Source organism: Sander lucioperca, chromosome 13 (genome assembly GCF_008315115.2).
Source record: "Sander lucioperca isolate FBNREF2018 chromosome 13, SLUC_FBN_1.2, whole genome shotgun sequence".
NCBI lineage: Eukaryota > Metazoa > Chordata > Actinopteri > Perciformes > Percidae > Sander > Sander lucioperca.
The window spans coordinates 4,091,989-4,104,584 of record NC_050185.1 but is presented as its reverse complement, the minus strand read 5'-3'; the positions used below and the strand labels follow the sequence as shown (position 1 = coordinate 4,104,584).

At 43.7% G+C, this 12,596-nt stretch overlaps 1 protein-coding gene across 3 annotated transcripts in view; it reads left to right on the top strand.

The window, feature by feature from the left end:
* Positions 1–5,237: 5,237 nt before the first annotated feature.
* Positions 5,238–12,596, top strand: part of nrip1b (nuclear receptor interacting protein 1b) — a 46,108-nt gene continuing 38,749 nt past the window's right edge. For all 3 annotated transcript variants that reach the window (XM_036008831.1, XM_036008832.1, XM_031310803.2), the window contains exon 1: positions 5,238–5,565. The gene's annotated coding sequence lies outside the window, so the exon portion shown is untranslated. The remainder of the gene's footprint in view (positions 5,566–12,596) is intronic.

The following is a 12,596-nucleotide window of genomic DNA, read 5'->3' as shown; positions in this document are numbered from 1 at the left end:
ATCCTATACTCATTCCAGTTCAAAGGTTACAGTATGGTGTGACTTCCAGCAGGCCACCCCCACTGCGCCTCGCACCTGCCTCCTCCAAGGAAGGGCCTTCCTTCACGCCAAAACCTTGGGAGTGACTACAGCTGAAATTGGGGAGTACAGGTCAAAGGTGGAGGGTTAATGTCTGCTGACACTCCAGCTCCCTCCCTCTGAGACAATCAGGCGTCTGAATCTAAACTCTCCTCTGTTTGCACTGCCGGGCCAAAAGAACGCCACTGCAGGTCCGACCTTTGCCCACGCATTCATATGTTTTCCATCTCTTTTTTTTTCTTCTCTACCTTAAAACATTCAGTTCAGTACAGTATAGAAATTCTAAAGAGGGCTGGGGTCAGATGCCTCTATTCCTGGATGGAGGAACAAATCAAATCTACACATCCCATCCAAATAATCCAATTGCCCCTGGTAGCCGCTCAGAGAACTCATGCTGACATGAAAGGTGAGTCACAGATGAACTGACTATATTACAGTATTATACAGATGGAAAAAGATCTGGTGCATGGCTTTGGAATATATGTGTTTGTCAACTGAAGTATCACTGCTTTCACAAAATACTTATATTGTTTCAATCAGTTGGGAAGTCTGAAGTTGTTTGATTAGAGAAACAATATTCTACATGACAACAAGCCTCGTTTGTTGAATAATGCCTTCCGCTGCGATTTGAAATTGAAATGTTCACTGTACTTTTGATCCAATTCGGTCCCAAAGTCCCACTCACTTTCACTTCCTACGACTGTTAACTGTGCTAACAGCATCGTAAAAAGTCAGTCTTGTTAAACAACAAAGTCTGTTGTCCTAATGACATTTAAATGCTTGTTAACCCTTCCCTTTTTATATTGCGACACACTTTTTCCATTTTCTTCACTTCTTTTGTCTCTGAAGCCACAGCTGCAACCGGCCTGTTAACCAGCTGTCTTTCCTGCACTTCCTCACAGTGTGTTAAATCATGTACATAAATAAAATCATGACAAAATGTTTTCAAACAGGCCTCAGACTTTTTTTGTTTTTGTTTTTTTGTTAGCCACAATCTGTCCATATACTTTGAGCAGGTCAAAGGACAAAGTTTTCCTGAACCACATTTCTGTGAAAAAGCATCAGGGGGCAAAGTTCAGTGCGTTCTGGCTGGGGGAAGGAATGAAAGGGAGGATATTGTATCTCCATTTATGTGGCATTTGGGGTCGGAGTTCAAAGATGAAAGGTCACTGCAGTTCAGAGGTTGCAAGGTGAGATACCATCCAAATCACCGAGCCGGTCTGCTCATCTCAAGTTAAGGCGGATGGTAACGACTGAACACAAAAAATACTGTCCCGTGCACAACTCGTGGTGCGATCCGACAACAACAATAAACGCAGCAACATCAACTTTTTATGAATAGCACTTTGGCGAGGACTTTGATCAGACTTTTAACTGCTGTTGTGCTCAAAATGCAAATTGGAGGTAACACCTAGTGTGAACAACAGCCTTGTAAAAAGAAAACTATCCAATTTACCTGACTGACATGTTAAGTGCCGCCTCTGTTTATACTACTGGCAATGAACTGAATTACAGTTTAAACACCTCGGTGGGGTTGCTGCAGGTTAGAAAGGCACAGTGTCCAACTGGCTGAATACAAGTGGCCAATAACACAGAGTGATGTGATAGCAGAGCAGTGGGAGGAGGAGCTGCCCCCCCTCCCAAACACATACACACACACACACACACACACACACACATGCACACGCTCCGTCTCACACACACACACACACACACACACACACACACACAAAAATGCACACGCTCTGTCTTACACACACGCACCCACACACACACACACACACACACACACACACAGACATAGACACACACATGCACACGCTCTGTCTCACACACACACACACACACACACACACAAACATGCACACGCTCTGTTACACACACACACACACACACACACACACACACACACACACACATGCACACACTCTGTCTCACACACACACACACACACACACACACACAAACATGCACACGCTCTGTCTCACACACACACACACACACACACACACACACACACACACACAGACACACACACAGACAAACACACGGACACACACAGACACACACAGACAAACACATGCACACGATCTGTGTCACACACACACACACACACACAGACACACACATGCACACACTCTGTCACACACACACATATACACACACACACAAACATGCACACGCTCTGTTACACACACACACACACACACACACACACACACACACACAGACACACACACACACACACACACACACACACACACAGACTACCCCCCATCCTGGATATTTGAAAAGGGAAACAGAGACAGGGATGGGTAGAAGTAGGTTATGTTGTTGTGTTCTTATTCGTGAGAACACTGATGTTCCCCAGGTCCTCAGAGACATTTTGTTCAAGGCCATGTTGAGGAGACTGACTGCAGGCCAGTGGACATGATAGCACAGATTAGCATGAGATGTCAGAAAAGAATGTGGTGCACAATCATAAGTGTAGATTGAAACTACTACTGTGAGAACGATTCCCTCGTAATGACGATCGAAAAAAAACATGACGCGATATAGTTTTAAGTCATTTAAGAGGTTTTCATACAGTCACATCTGCTGTTTATGAATGACACGCTGCTTCACACTTTAGTGACACACGTTCACACCTGGGAGCTGCCTCGGTGCCGTGTTCAAGGGCACCTCGATGGCGATGATGTTGTTCATTTTCTCCACTTGGTCTCTGTGTGCTGAGGCAGAGAGTAAATCTCCAGTCCTGTGGCAGATATATTCTTTTAACTCTCAAAGTTTGGACCTTATCCGAGGAGAGGCCTAATGATTTGTTGTTGGTTGAGCCACCTCTTACTTTATTCTTCATTTAACTGAAAGGCCATTTTTATTAACCTGCTGTTGTTATATGGGCATAGGTTATGGAATTATTGTACAGTCTCCATTACGGTTTTTGATTTCAGACTGCACATTAATTGGTACTGGACTGTTCATTTGTACAAAGAAACTTACTGTGTCCCATAATAATGAATGATGGAAATTCCATTTCCCACCATTATGCATTATGTTGGCCCAACAAAAAAGCTATCTTTATTCCAGAAATGAAAAGAAACACAGGTTAATAATAATCCACCATTAGAATATGCCATGCTTTATATTTGACATTAATAGTCAGGTTAAAGTAAATCTCATATTTGAGCAGACCCTAAAATAGTGATTCAGTATTGCACCTCCACAAAGTTGGGAGACTCCTGAGAGTCCCATTAATAAAACAAGAAGTCAGAATCGATGCAGCTCAGGCTGAGCTATTCTGATCTTTACTCTTTACTATGGGTCAAGCTTCAACATCACTGGATCCTACGTTTACTTAACAACTTAAAAGCATATTTCTTTGAACTGCCTTGTCCGATAAATGCTCACAATCTTTCAAACTCCCTGCCCCAGTATGTAGCGCAGGCTTTCATTCTCCAAACCCAGACCGATTCTAACCCTCCTGATGACATCGTCAGGACAACATTTCATTTCCGGGATTGCTCCGTTGCTGCCAGATGTCCCGCCGGATGTCCCTCATTTTCACCCAGATGTCCATTACCTTCCTCTTTCTTTGTGTTGGCGTTCTAACCTCTGGTGGATTTCTGAGGACTATGATTAACTGCTCCTCAGATCTCTGCAGGGTAAATCCAGACAGCTAGCTAGACTATCTGTCCAATCTGAGTTTTCTCTCGCACGACTAAAACTACTTTTGAACGTACACGTTCCACCAAAACAAGTTCCTTCCCGAGGCTATTTTGCAGCGTCACCGTGGCTCCGTCCGGCACTTAGCCCCGCCCAAGACAATTGTGATTGGTTTAAAGAAATACCAGTAAACCAGAGCACGTTTTTCTCCCATCCCAGAATGCTGTGTGGACTAGCCAGACCCTCCTCCGCAGCGCTGTGGAGTATGATCTGGTAATGCGAGGCTACCCTTCCGCTCACCCCTCCCTTTCCAATGGTGTAGTAGAACCTGCAGTGGCCTTAAGGTAGCCTAATGTAAAAACGTGAAAGGCCCTCTCTAGAGCCACTGTGAGGTTTTGGGCTACTATATACTTCCTATGTAGACATGAAGGTTAGCTTAGATATTCTAATCTCTAAGCTATCGAAAACACAGCATTTTTAAATTTCAGGTAATTTTACACTAATGAAAACATAATTATGAGTATTGTATACTATTTCTGCCCATATATCCCCCTAAATCCTACACAGTGCTCCTTTAAGACATTTCCTCCAGAGCCACAGAAGACATTATACTGTACAACTGTTTTCACAGGCTGCGTGGTAGGCTACTCCCCCTGACAACGATATGACACTGTTAACTGTGTAAAAGCGCTGGAGTGCCCCTTTAACTTATTCTGTAAAGCCCAACTTTTAAGATTGCCTTGACTCTGTGTCCTGCTGATATTTTCTGTGAGGCACTTTCTGGAGATTGTAGCGTTTCACAAAAGAGCTAAAATACAGTATACTGCTAGTGCTGCCACTGTTACAGCTGCTGTTAATGTTACTGAGCCATACTAACAGTACTACTGTCCCTGGAACAACTACTACTCACATTAACAATATGACAAATCAATGACAATGAAAACGTACAAAAATAGTTATGCTTAAGAGCAACTAAACGAACATACAAAACATATGTATTTAATGCATATTATTATTATTATTATCATTATAATTATTATTATGTCATTAGTGTACTGTTGTGTTATTATTATTATTATTATTATTATGATTATTATATCATTAGCGTACTATTATTATTATTATTTTTATTATGTCATTAGCCTTATCATAGACGCCGATTTATGTTTTCCTCCATGGGTGCTCACAGGCGCACGTAAATTAATGTAGCCTACTGGCAGTCTGGCGCCCATGACATGGGTGCTCAGTATTTTCCGTGGGTGCTCGAGCTCCGGAGCACCCACGGTATCGGCGCCTATGAGCCTTATGATTCTTGTTATTGGCAGTGGGAGTGTGTGGGCAGCAGCTGAGTTAAGCAGCGGCAGTTCTAGACAAAAACCTTAAAAAGGAACAAAAACTTTGAAAAGAGCCGAGTTGTGATTATCCCCCAATCCCCCCCCCCTCTAGAACCGCCCCTGGACTGAAGGCTTGTTCCTTTAAGGGTGGTGTCAGCGGCAGGCAGAGGAGGAGGAGTGTGCCTGTCTCCGCTCACTTCTCCACAGCGAGGGGACTCCGAGAATAAACAATTCCCACAGACTGCACGCTACACACCTCAGCGCGCTCACAGTCGCAACACACACAAGAAAACGAGGCAATTTTTTTTGGACTAAAATTTTGATTTTTTTTTTTTCTTTTTTTTTTTTTCTTCCCCCTAAAGCCTGCCTCGCCATTTTTGTTCCGTGCCAAAAGTGTCAAGACAGATGCGGCCGTTTTCATTGGATTTGCCTCCTCCTGTCGAATAATATCGATGCGGCTCTCCGGCTGACTGTGGGGTGGACAACGCAGGTAGGGGATCTAACGTTAGCTAACGTACGTGCTACAGATAAACGCACTGTCATATATGGAGAATAATTATTACCTCTGGGGGTGAAAAATACACGCATACGGGACGCGGTGTCGAGGATTATGCTAGATTATAGCGTGTTTTGTCGAGGGTAGGGGAGGCTGTTTGTGTGTCGTAAGGCGAGCAGAGGCTCATATGGATATAGCTGAAAACGCTGCATAAAGAAGTGGAGGATAGACCTGGCTACGTGCGGTGCTATAGGCTTCTGTTTTAGCCCACAGAGTCGTTCAGTGTCTGTATTTCCTAATTCCTGGCTACCATAAGCAGTAAATTAGGCATACAATAGAGGCATTTATCTGTGTGAAATGAATGTCAACTGTAGTTAATGTATTCTCATATACGGACCGACCGCGGCTGAATCGAATGAAAGCGTCCTGCTAATTTTCTAAGTGACGCTAACTGTCGCTACTGTCACACTGACTGGCCATGAACACTGAATGAATAATAACCCTCGATGGGCTGATTTAGTAACAATACACACTGTAGGGCTGTCCATGTCACAGGGGCTGCAATGTAACGTTAGTACAGTCCATGTAGTTAATCACATCGGGTCAAAACAGTAGACAGCCTCCTATTTTGAAGTAGTTTTAGCACCACCAATGGGAAACACGTCAGAGTTGCACTATTCTGTAAATGGACTATTGGCAAGTCCTGCTCCTTTTTTTAAAAAAAAAAAAAAAAGATCTCTAAGGGTTTTAAATCAACCTCGAGTTGTAGTTATCAGCTATGTTGAGCTTGAGTCCTAAATGAGGTTTCCAAGGTATTATAATCTATCTTTGCCCAGGGTAGGGTCCGTAATTCAGAGGCGGACTTTATCATTAGGCAAAGGTAGGAAATATGCCTTGGGGCCGAAACTACCAGGGGCCCCATTAACACCTATTAAACCTATGGTCAAGCTTATTTTTTTTTACTCTTCAATAATTAATCATGTCATTCTAAAAATCCATACGCTAAAACGCATGGATGTCTGACAAGACCAATTGGCATCAACAACCCCCTTTCACTTCATTGTAGAGGGTGACACGGGAATCAATTGTCGCTCCCATCCCATCCCGAGCCCATGAAAATATAAAAAAAAAATACTGCAATCCTATCCTGCAAAATCCCAAGAGAAAGACTCCCGAATCCCGTCCCGCTCCCGTTTCGTTCCGTATGTTGTCTAAAGTTATCAGACTCTGTCGCGGACACGCGCTTCACACCGCGAGCAGGCTCGCACGCCACCTGCCGGAAAAGAGAGAAAGAAAAAGAGATGTTGCCAGTTGATGACGCGTGTGTGCGTTTGGTTAATCGCGGTCAAATCGCTGAGGTTACCTCGAAATTTAGGCTACACTATACATGCATTACCTGCAGGCCTAGGCCATTTCATTACGTATTTCCTAACGGAGATCTTCTCACGCTCAAAACACGTTGACAACGTTGATTTCTATGCTCTATTCCATCCCTGTCACGTCACCAACAGTGAAATTGTCACCCTCTACTTCATTGTACTGTACGGTTTGTATGCAGGGATGGAAATGAACTTTGTTGTCCACCTGCCACTGTTGGCTGGTGGATTCCAAAATCTACCAGCCACTCAACTTTTTTACCAGCCACATTCTTTTTTTAAGTGTGTAACTGCAGGTGGAAAATAATACTATAAGATCTACAATACTCAAGCATGTTTATTTCATAAGGTCTTATGGAAAATACTACATTGTCTTTCTCTCTTAGCACACACATACAGTGTTTCCACTAGGATTGATAGTCTTTGGATCAGAATAAAATCAGTTTTACTACTGTGAGTCTGTTCATTTTTAACGTTACAGATACCCCACAGAGTAAATGAACAATTCCAGATACATCTCAGACCACATTTTAACATTAAACACCGCTCCAGCACATAGACGGTACCTTAGAACAACGTTACATGAAAACGGCTGATTTAACGTCACCGCTCATTTAACATACAGCTTGTAAACAAAAACCAAATGCTGAGGGAACATTATACTACGTTTTTTTTTTTCATGTTGGTTTTGAAAAACGTTAAATAAACATTGAAAAAAGGGTGGAGAACAACAGATGGGGAGGGCTCCTGTGTTCGCCTTGGGCCCCTCAAAAAATGCTAAATCCGCCACTGGGTACATTAGGCTACTTAATGAGAAATCTACCTGGTTGGCCAGCCTCATACATCACTGGGGAGCTTTTTATTCTTCATTTCTTTTGATTTGAAATTGGTTCTAAATTGTATTAATGTCATAATGTCACATTTAAGAATCTTAAATGTGCCTTGCATCTATTTTATATGCCCCTGTAGTGACATATTCTGTGTTCTACTCTGCAGTCCAACTCGGGGGGGATATATGTTAGTGACAAAGGCTCATGTAAAGTAAATCCAGTGTAGGTGAAGGTAGTTAAACATGTCACAAAGCACTGTGTCTTTTGCTACAAGGCAATGTTACAGTCAGTATGAAGGTGACATTTGTCTTTTCAATGCACCATAAACAGCCAGTTTCTAGATTCATGGTTTAGTTAATGATCCCCATTAATGGTCATTTTCTTTTGCCTTGCTGCCAACACCACATCTTTAACTTGTGTGTAACCAATGGCAGGTCCCTTCAAGTGTTTGGAAGGGTATCGGTTCAGTCTGCAGACCAACGTGCAGTTGGTTGAAGTTGGTCTGTTGCAGCCTGTCACATCACTGAGTCATCATGTCAGATATGTTTTGATAGAGTTCATGGACTTGGATGTTTTTTTTTCACTCTGTGCCAGGGAGGACTTTTTCGATGGCCTTTGCGTAGGTGTTCCTTTTTTTTTTTTTTTTTCCTTTCTGAAATGTCCTCTTGCTTCATTGGACTTTGAGTCGGCGCGGAGGCAAAAGGTCAGGGGCTGAGTTTGCTGCGAGTTACAGAAAAGAGGGCAGAGAACTTCAGTTCAGGTTCCAAAAGGGTATTTACAAAGCTTCCCAGCAGCAACCTGTTTTGGATGTCGTAATATGAGGATAAAAAAAACAAACAAAGTGCCCTGTGTTCGGTTAATGTGCTACCTTCCGCACAACTACTGTAACTTTGACTAACGACCTAAAGTAACGTGGAGAAAAGTCCAACTTTTTTAAAGCCTTCTAAATACTGTCTGTGTCTAGAGGTCTGCCTTTTCAGCCTTTCTTTTGTTGAGCATTTAAGCTGCTTAATTATTTGACCTGACTTACACAAGATGTTCAAGGTAGTTCGGCTTGTCCTCTTTTGCCACAGATAACTAAAAACCTGCACATTTATAGCCCAACTTCACAGTTGCACTTTGAAAGAAGTTGTGTGTTGAGTGTAACTCAAAGGATCCTGTGTATTGGATGGAGCTTGATTTGACCTGTAGTCCAGGGAGCTGCTGTTGAGCGGTGTGCAGTAGCTTGCAACAGAACCAGAGGACATTCAAATGGCCAAATGCAAATGATGTTGAGGCTGCTGAAGAGTCACAAGACTGGACTCTGCACTCTACTCCCTTATCCGCCTTGGCTGCCTCTCAGGACAGCAAATCTTATCTGCCATCAAAACGCCACTGCTGCTGTATGAAAGTGGCATGTTTTGATGTGTGTGTGTGTGTATATGTGTGTGTGTGTGAGATTGTGCTCGTCCAGACCTGGACACCTGTGTTCTCATTATAGCACAAAAAACATGAAGTAGTTACGGAATCCTAGGGCTCCTAGGGCTGCTCGATTATGGGAAGAAATCATATTCACAGTTTTTTTTTTGGTCAGTGTTGAAATCACGATTATTAAACATGATTGCTCATTGACTTTTGGAACGACATTGCATTTATTGAACTTAAAAAAGCATTGAAACAGTGAAAACACCTTGAACTGTGACATTTTCCTTAATACTTTACCCGCGGAACTTTTTGAATTCCCCTTCAGAGCACAAGGCAAAGTAAGAGTTTGCTTGCAAAATGTAAAGTGCAAAATAATCCTTTTTCCAGATGGCATTGTTTTTGTGATTGTTAGGAGCCGAAATCGCTGTAAGAATTTGATTAATTGCACAGCCCTACTGAATCCACCTGCTTGTTGTGACTTAGTGACTCTCCGTTCCCATTTTTAAGTAATTTGATGTCTTTTGATACAGGGTGATGCCACAGTTGCAAGAGTACCTGCCCAGGCACTTATCTCTACTAACAGCCTCTCTAACTCTAACTACTACCACTGTGCCAACTCAAACCCAACTGTTTGACAAATCTGTCAGTCACAATAGCATGACACACGGGGCACACACAATTTAGGGTGGCATCCCGTTTTTTTTTTAGTTAGAGTTAATGTGCAAACAAAAACAAACTAATGTGCAATCTACCAGAACAAGTGTCATGCATTTTACTGCAGAGTTTTTGATTTATTATAGACCTGGGAGCTGCCCAGCACTTGTGTTGTTGGCTGACGAACATTGTTCAAGGGCACTTTGACAGTAGATGTTGAGGAATAGAAGTATTTCTCATCCACTTACAGGTCCGCACTCTGTCAGCCCACTGAGGATTCAAGCCAGAGACCTTTTGGCCACAAGCTCATTTCTCTAATTGTTTGGGCTCTATAATATTTGTGTGGAGCATGCATTAAGCCAAATTATTTTGTTGTTTGTTGGTTCAGAGGGCAGGCACTCTCTACTAATAACGATACTCAATACTGCTGCTGTTATTGGGAAGAGATTTACACCGCAACAGTTGTGCTGTAAATGTCATAGTCGGAGTAAAACATTTGTCTCAAAATTGACAAGCCAATACAAGACTAGACAATGCTGCACTGCACTGCAAACAAAGTTTTTGGCATGTTACTGTTAAGGGGATAATAGCACTCCTTAGTATCTTGACTTTTGTCTCGGCCTCCTCCTCCACACTGCTTATCTCTCGCTGCATTTCTCACGCACACGCAAGTATATTACAGAGTACAGTATCGTACACGCACGTCGCGATACCACAACAGGACAGATTGCATACAATTGGAATGGAAAAAATCTTGAAATAGATATGACGAAGGCGAGGCTAAAATGTCGAGGCTTGAGCTATTAAATGTGTAAACAGAACGATGTAGCGACTGAAGCCAAGAAAATTGAATAAAAAAAAAAATGAAAATACAATACAGACATTAAAACGGAGCTGCGCTATCCTAAAGGTGAAATGAGTTGGGCAGACGCGTACATAAAGAGGCACGCGGAAACTTGCTTTTTACTCATTTTTATACTGCATTTTAGTATTTTTATCTCCGAATATTCTGCCACTAGAATACCCAAAGAATGAGAGTGTGTCAGAAAACAAGGCATAAAATGACTGAAGTCTATGTTGATTTCTGAAATCAGATCATTGTGTGGGCAGTTGGTGAGTATTCCCACTGTGTGCTGCTTAGAAGATAGGGTTTAGTGAGGGCTCTCCATTATAGCGGCACTATCTGATGAGAGACAATCACTCCTGCTCCTGTTGGCGCTTCTGCCATGAACAGGAGGCAACCAAAGTCAATGGGACTCATTTTGATGACAAGGCAGGAAGTGCTAAATGCGTCTTTTACTGCCATCGCTCCTGGATGCGGGCTGGAATGGCGAAATGCAAAGGAAGAAAGATGGAACACCTTCCGTTGCAACCCCTGAGAGCTATACTAGCCAGAGCTCATCTGTTGAATGGCTCCCGTCCCACCTCCTCCTCCTCCTCCTCCCTCTTCACCCTCACCTCCAACTCTCCACCCCTCTGCCTTCGCGCTTCACCTTGGCGCAATGACAGGCCCCTCAATTATCTCCACCGATTGATCGCGGCTGATTGCAATTGCCATGAATTATTTAGACTTTGCTGAAATTGCTCGCTAAAGGGGAAGGGAGAGCGAAAAGAGGGAAGATATTGCGGGTCAAATAAATTGCACGTTATCCACATGAAGTATCGGCCCGTTTCGCAAACAACATGTGGAAGCCTAACTGTGTCGATCAATGAAGCAGAGCTGGGGGAAACGGCATCAAGCTACCTTGTGCTGTGGTAACAGAGCTACCAGCTCAACACCCAAACTCCGCCGCCCCTCGCCTCTGATACATTAAGTAAAGACAGAGGAGATGTAGCGTGGAGCAGCAGACCTCCTGGGTGATGTGAGAGGAGCTGACTCTTTCCCTGGCCGGGTGCTGGTGTAGTCACAGCAGAGGAGCGGAGTGGAAATGACTCCCTCCCTCGCTCCTTCCTTCCCTCCCTCTCTGCCTCTCTTGCTCCTGTAGCAGAGCTGCTGCCCCCGGGGCTGTTGAGGTGCAGTAGGAAAAAAGGTTTTTCTCTACCATTGTGGTGAGCGCGCTTGCCAGGATGCTGCAGTCAGGACAGCAGGGGAAGGTCTCTGCTTTGCCACGAGCAGGCCAATGTCACAGGCGTGACAGAGTGGGCGGGCTGCAAAAAGGGAACGAGGACAGACGCTCACAGATAGGAGGAATATACCCAGCCTGTTCGAGCATGTGATGGAGAGCGTCTGCCTTTGTTTTCTCACAGAGGAATACATGGGAGAAAGATGGTGTGATACTGATACTGGTGTGTGTGGTCGTCGCTTTTGTTGCAGTTGGAACATGCAAGTCTGCGATAATGCTATCGTTGATCTCAAGGATCATAGCAAACATGGATTCACGTGAGCTCGCGTCGTGCCTCACTCCCAACAAAACCGCTCGTGACAGGCCTCAGTAGGGTTGGGTACCCAAACTTGGTCCCTGAAGACCGGTATCTACCGGGGCCGAAAGCCAACGCAAATTCCGGTGCCTCATTTTGGTGCCACGTAAATGCCTGCGCTGCTCTCCGGTGCTCCGAAACGGACGTTAGAGGCAACAGAAGCATCGCTGCACGTGGCGCTAGTTAACACTGCACTTGGCAGCAGGTTAGCTGTAAACAAGCCGTTCTTCAATGTCACCGACTGTCGATTTGTGCTCTTTTTTTAGTATCGGTTCAAGCATCATTTAGGCACTGGCACCCTTTTTAAAAGTATCGTTGTAGCACCGGTATCGAAAAAACAATA